The sequence below is a fragment of the Chiloscyllium plagiosum genome, chromosome 9 (assembly GCF_004010195.1).
Source record: "Chiloscyllium plagiosum isolate BGI_BamShark_2017 chromosome 9, ASM401019v2, whole genome shotgun sequence".
Taxonomy (NCBI): Eukaryota; Metazoa; Chordata; class Chondrichthyes; order Orectolobiformes; family Hemiscylliidae; genus Chiloscyllium; species Chiloscyllium plagiosum.
The window spans coordinates 7384333-7391120 of NC_057718.1; the positions used below are offsets into that span (position 1 = coordinate 7384333).

The window sequence follows — 6788 nt, forward strand, 5'->3', positions numbered from 1 at the left end:
GGAGTAGAACTGTCTTTCTGCACCACACCCAGGTGTGAGATCACACCCGGAGTATTGTGTGCTGTTTTGATCTCCTTTTCTGAGGATGGGTGTTCTTGCAATGGAGGGAGTGCAACAGAGGTTTACCAGACTGCTTCCTGAGAAGGCAGGACTGACGTACACAGAGAGATTGGATCGGTTAGGACTACATTCACCAGAGTTTAGAAGAATGAGGGATAGGTCTCATAGAAACCTGTAAAAGTCTAACAGGACTAGACCGGGTAAATGAAGGAAGGATGTTCCCAACCAGTGGGGTATCCAGGAACAGGGGACGTAGTCTAAGGTTATCAGGTGGGCTATTTGGGACTGAGATGAGGAGAAATGTCTTCATCTGAGAATGGGGAGCCTGTAGAATTCCTTGCCAACGAACGTATTTGAAGTCAAAACATTGAATGTTTTCAAGAAGGAGTTAGGTATAAGTCTTAGGGCCAAAGGGATCAAGAGTACAGAACATAGGAACAGGGGGCTGATTTATTTGATCAGCCCTGATCATACTGAATGCCAGAGCAGGCTCGAATGGCCGAATGGCCTACTCCTGCACCCATTTTCAAAGTTACTCATAAATTGTATTTATGCAGACCCCCACCATGATACAGTAAAACATCTCAACTCTGTAAAGGGGAGTTATCAAGTAAAATTTAACATTGAGCCATACAAGGAGATATTATTGCAAGTGATTAAGGCTGAGTCAAAATGTAGGTCTAAAGAAGCCTCCTAAGTGAGGAAAGAAAGGTAGGGCAGAGAATGATTTTAAGGAGGGAATTCCAGAGCTCAGGGCCAAGGCAGCTGAAGACGGAACCAATCCCAACATGCTTAAAATTGGGGATATGCATGAGAGACACCAGAACTGGGAAAACTGCAGGGCTCTCAGAGGCTTGTATTTCAAATAGAGATCAAGAGAAAGTCACTCTGGGCTACTTCCAGACAGCTCCTGGTGGCCAGGTATGATGCATTATTGATGAGGATCTACATTTTGGAGTGAAAAATAACACAAGAGGACAAGACTAAGGAAAGGAAAGCAAAGTGAGGAACAAGGTTTTAAAAACGACTTGATAAATCCATAATCATTTGATAAACTGACCCCTTACCCATTCCACATGGGAGTCCATCTCTCACACGTCCTCCCTGTCTCTATTTGAATGAATGTGTATCACAAGCCCAGGTATATAATATTCCTGGCCCTAATGCTTTGTTGATGCTGTTTTCCAATCCTGGCATAACCAACCATACCGTTCTCAAAAGCTGACAATTAATGTGAGATTTGTGGTGCTGGTGACAGTGCTGTGCGTGGAAAGAGCACAGAACAGAATCATTGAGACAGGGAGTAGCATTAGCACATTCTTTTGCTCTGAGTAATATCTGAAAAGTTGAATGAAGTCCCAAAGCAACGTTCTGGATCTGCCTATACGGTTTGGGAAAGGCGCGCCCGTACTATGTAAAAGCAGCTGAGCTGATGACATAAATGCTGGAAGTCTGAAACCAAAGCCAAGAACGAGTAATGAAGCCAAGGATGGGTTGGGAGGAAGTCAGGCTGCAAAGTGAATGCTGTGGGAATCCAAAATAATTTTCTCTCTGTTTTTGCAGATGCTGCACAGCAGTGAAGAAAAATATTACATGGGATATACAGCACAGAAAGAGGCCATTCAGACCCAGCCAGTCCATGCTTGTGTCCATTAGAACATAAGAACATTAGGAATAGGAGCAGAGGTAGGCCGTCTGGCCCCTAGAGCCTGCTCCGCCATTCAATACGATCATGGTTGATCTTTCAATGGACTGAGCTCTACTTACCCGCCCTCTCACCATAACCCTTAATTCCTTTACTGTTCAAAAATATATATATATATCTTTGCCTGAAAAACAGTCAATGAGGTAGCCTCAACTGCTTCACTGTAGACAGGCAGAAGGCTGGAAGAACACAGCAAGCCAGGCAGCATCAGGAGGTGGAGAAGTCAGCGTTTTGGGTGTAACCCTTCTTCAGAAGTCCTGAAACATTGACTTGTCCACCTCCTGTTGTTGCCTGGTCTGCTGTGTTCTTCCAGCCACCTGCCTGTCTACCTTGGGTTCCAGCATCTGCAACTTTTTTTGTCTCAACTGGCAGGGAATTCCACCGATTCACAACCTTTTGGGTGAAGATGTTCCTCGTCAACTCCGTCCTAAATCTGCATCTCCCTTACTTTGAGGCGATGCCCCCTGGTTCTAGTTTCACGCTGCCTCTGGAAACAGCCTCCCTGTTTCTATCATCAATCCCCTAGCCTCGTCCCATCATTCCTCATATAAACTACTAAGGTCAGCCCTATTCCCTTTCTCCTCATATACTTACTTTGATTCTATAAAGGCATCAATACCATTTACTTCAATTGGGGGTCAGTCAGCTCAGTTGACTGCTGATCCTATTGAATGGCTTAGGGGCGAAATGATCTACTCCTGCTCCTATTTCATATGGTCTTATGGCTGGTTTGTGACAGTTTTTGTTTATTCCCTTGTGTGACGTGGGCGTCACTGGCTGGGCCAACATTTATTGCCTGTCCCTAGTTGTCCTCAAGAAGCTGCAGTCCATGTGCTGTGGGTAAACTCACAATGCCATTAGGGAGGGAATTCCAGGATTTCAACCCAGCGGCAGTGAAGGAACGACAATATATTTCAGGATCATAAGTGGCTTGAAGGGGAACATGCAAAGGGTGATGTTCCCATGTAAATTCTGCTCTTGTCTTCTAGATAGAAGTGGTCATGAATTTGGAAAATGCTGTCTCGGGATTTTTTATGAATTTCTGCAGGGCATTTTATCAACGGTACACATGGCTGTTACTGAGCGTCAGTGGTGGAGGGAGTGGATGTTTGTGGATGTGGTACCAGTCGAATGGGCTGCTTTGTCCTGGATGGTGTCAAGCTTCTTGAGTGTTGTTGGAGCCCATCCAGGCAAGTGGGAGTATTCTATCACACTCCTGACTTGTGCCTTGTAGGTGGTGGACAGGCTTTGGGGAGTTAGGAGGTGAGCTATTCACTACAGTATTCCTGGTGTCTGATCTGCCACTGTGTTTACATGGTGAGTCCAGCTGAGTTTCAATTCGTGGCAACCCTCAAGATCTGGATAGTGGGGATTCAACATCCTGGGGGGTTACCATTGATCAGAACCTCAACCAGACTCAAGATACAGTGATGACCAACAGCCCAGGTCTAATTTCCACACCAGCTGAGATCACCATGAAGGTCAAACCTTCTTAGCCACTCCCCTCACCTGAGGTCTGGTGACCCTCAGATTAAACTCACCACAAGTCGTCACTCTCTGATGAGAGAGCAGGCCTATGATCCTCTGGAATTACAGTGACAATATTTTGTTCCATGTGGCGGTGAGTATCACATTTTCCACACTCTTTGGGAGAAGTTTCTTCTGAATTCTCCATTGGATTTCTTGACTACTATCTGATATTGAAATCCTCATTTATACTAGCCTGCACAAGAGAAAGTGTTCTCTCTAATTCCACTATAGAATAATCTTGCTTTATTTTAAAGATACTTATTAGACCACCCTTCTTTTCTCAAGAGAAAGGAGTCACAGGTCAATCAACCCTTTACTGGTGTCAATTTTTTTTAATGTTCTTTCATGAGATATAGACATCATTGGCTGAGCCAACCTTGATAAGCCATCCCTAGTTGGTCTTGAACTGGCTTGCAGAGGCCATTTCAGAGGGGAATTCAGAGTTGGCCACATTGCTGTTGGTGTGGAGTCATTTGTAGGCCAGACCAGGCAAGAACAGCAGATTTCCTTCACGATGGGGGATTAGATGGGACTTTATAACAATGAACATTGATTTCATAGTCACCATCAGGGAAGCTTTTGCTTTGAATTTTCACAGCCACATCATGCTTGTAAATCTTCTCCACTACCTCTTCAGTACCTCATTATTTCTTTTTAACATGGTTATCAGAAATGCATGCCATACTTTCATTGTGGTCTAACCAAGGTTCAATCCAGGTTTGGCAAAACTTTGATCCTTTCAATTCTACCTGAACTGAAGACTGAGACATTTAGCGGAGAGTGCACAGGATCAAGAAGTTGTAATTTACAAAAAAAAAAATTGTTTTTTAAAATACGGTTTTTGAAATGCGATGTACCGACGTGTTATTCAGCTAGGTATGTCTGAGAGAGAGGACACATTCGAGGTGCCACATTGAAAGCAGTAAAAAAATAAACATGGATGACTCATAGAACTTCAGAAAATCTAAATAATTCTAAAGCACCTGGAGCTCAGTTTTAAGAATCGAGAGAATGTCGGCTTAACAATGACAGGGCCGCAACATTACAGTGACAGGGAACAAGATCATTATTAAGATGCTGCTTATAGCTGAGATGACTTTGGAACCTTTTCCTATAATCAAGTCAGCTTCACATGTGACAGTATGTATTTATGCTGCTGTGTTGTTGCATAAAGATTCATTCTTGGGATGTGGGCGTTTTTGGCAAAACCAGTATTTAATGCCCTTCCACAGAAACTCTTAGGAATATGATAGTGAGCCACTTCCCAGAATTACTGTGGGTCACGCCAGGGCTCTGTCAGTAGTGAGTGTCAAGATTTTGATCCAAGTGACAGTAAAGGTCAGTGATGTATTGCCAATTCCAACTGACGTCTCTGTGAATCACAGAATGATACAGCACAGGAGGAGGCCATTCAGCCCATCAAATCTGCACTGGCTCTTTCAATGAGACTTTGAAGGGAGTCTGGAGATGGTAATGGACCCATGCGTCTTTCCAAGGAGTGACAGTCAAAGCTTTTCACCAACTTGTCTTCAAGTTTTTAATCCTCTCACTGACTGATACCAAACTTGACAGAAAGGGCTAGAAACATTCTCCCACCTCACTTCGTTCCCCACCACTCCCCAGCAGCATAAATCCCAGCTTTCCGATCAGTGGTGCTGGAAGAGCACAGCAATTCAGGCAGCTTCCGACGGCTTTGTCTAGCCTTCACCAGACTCAAAATGTTAACTTTGTTTCTCTCTCCATGGATACTGCCAGAGCTGCGGAGATCCTCCAGCAATTTCTGTTTCTGTTCCAGAAAAGCATGTGCCCCGGTTCTTGAGCGATGGCTCACGATCCACGAGCAGCCGGCTCCTGTTGAAATCGAGATGGTCAGTGTTGTTGGTACCCACCACATTTCCCTGGATGAAGTGTTGGCATGCTGCGTCGATGAGATGCAACACTAGAGACGCTGCTGACTGCAATCACAACAACCATGCGCCCATCAGCTAGTTAACAACAAAAAACCTGGAAGCTTTTAGGTTTGTATGACTCAGAGCATCATTACCTGAGGGGGCTGGGCTGTCAGAGAAATCAGCAAAATTATTAAAATTATAATGCTAACCTTAGCTCTCAGTGGGTAATAGGGAAGGTAATTGGAAGGTTGGCATTTATTTCAAAGGGAATGGAGGATAAAAATAAATTGTAGGGGGAGGTGATGGCCTTGTGGTGTTAATGCTAGTTTTTTTTTGATGAATTTACAGAATGTTGGTGTCACTGGCTGGGCCAGCATTTATTGCCCATCCCTAATTGCCCAGAGGGCAGTTAAGAGTCAACCACATTGCTGTGGTTCTGGAGTTACATGCAGGCCAGACTAGGGTAGGGAAGGCAGATTTCCTTCTCTAAAGGGCATTGGTGAACCAGATGGGTTTTCTCCCCCCATAATTGTCAATGGTTACATGGTCACCATCAGACTCCTAATTCCATTTTAATATTGAATTCAAATTCCACCATTTACTATGGTGTGGTTTGAGCCCTGATCTCCAGAAGGTTACCTGGGTCTCTGGAATAATCGTCCAAGGATAACACTCCTAGGGCATCACCTTCCCCCAGAGATACAGGTAATGTTCTGGAACCCAAGTTTTAATATTGCCATGGCAGAACTTAAATTCAATAAAAAACTGGAATCAGGAGTCTCATGGTGACCATTGTAGATTACTGGAAAAGCCCACCTGGTTCAATAATGTCCTTTAGGGAAGGAAGCTGCCATCCTTACCTGGTCTGGCCTGCATGTAACTCCAGACCCACAGCAATGTGGTTGGCTCTTAACTGCCCTCTGGTCTGGCCTAAATATGACTCCAGACCCACAGCTAACGTGAGTCTGACTCTTAAGTGTCGTCCGGGCAATTAGAGATGGGTGAATAAATGCTGACATCCCATCAATGAATAAAACAAACCTGGGGTCATGCTAAAACTATACAAAGCATTGATCAGAGCACAGTTGGAATACTGTGAACAGTTTTTGCAAGGTTTGTGAAGGTTTGTAGCTCAGGTTGAGGTTTAGGGCGTAGGTTTGCTCACTGAGCTGTAGGTTTGATATCCAGAAATTTCATTACCTGGCTAGGTAACATCGTCAGGGGTGACCATTTCATTACCTGGCTAGGTAACATCGTCAGGGGTGACCTCCAAGTGAAGAGAAGCTGTTGGGGTTCCTGGGGTTTGTGGTGATGTCATTTCCTGTTCGTTTTCTGAGGGGTTGATAGATGGTATCTAAATCTAAGTGTTTGTTTATGGCGTTGCGGTTGGAGTGCCAGGCCTCTAGGAATTCTCTGGCATGTCTTTACTTAGCCTGTCCCAGGATAGATGAGTTGTCCCAGTTGAAATGGTGGGTTTTTTTTCATCCGTGTGTATGAGGGAGAGAGGGTCGAGTCTTTTTGTGGCTAGCTGGTGTTCGTGTATCCTGGTGGCTAACTTTCTTCCTGTTTGTCCTACGTAGTGTTTGTGGCAGTCCTTGCAT

The 6788-nt window shown here is 44.5% G+C and overlaps 1 protein-coding gene across 7 annotated transcripts in view; it reads right to left on the reverse strand.

The window, feature by feature from the left end:
• aig1 (androgen-induced 1 (H. sapiens)) overlaps positions 1–6788 on the reverse strand; it is a 172248-nt gene that overhangs the window by 100418 nt on the left and 65042 nt on the right. Inside the window, exon 3 of one of the 7 annotated variants that reach the window (XR_006312423.1) lies at positions 4892–5146. The exons of the other annotated variants lie outside the window; for them this stretch is intronic. The gene's annotated coding sequence lies outside the window, so the exon portion shown is untranslated. The remainder of the gene's footprint in view (positions 1–4891; positions 5147–6788) is intronic. 7 annotated transcript variants of the gene reach the window in all.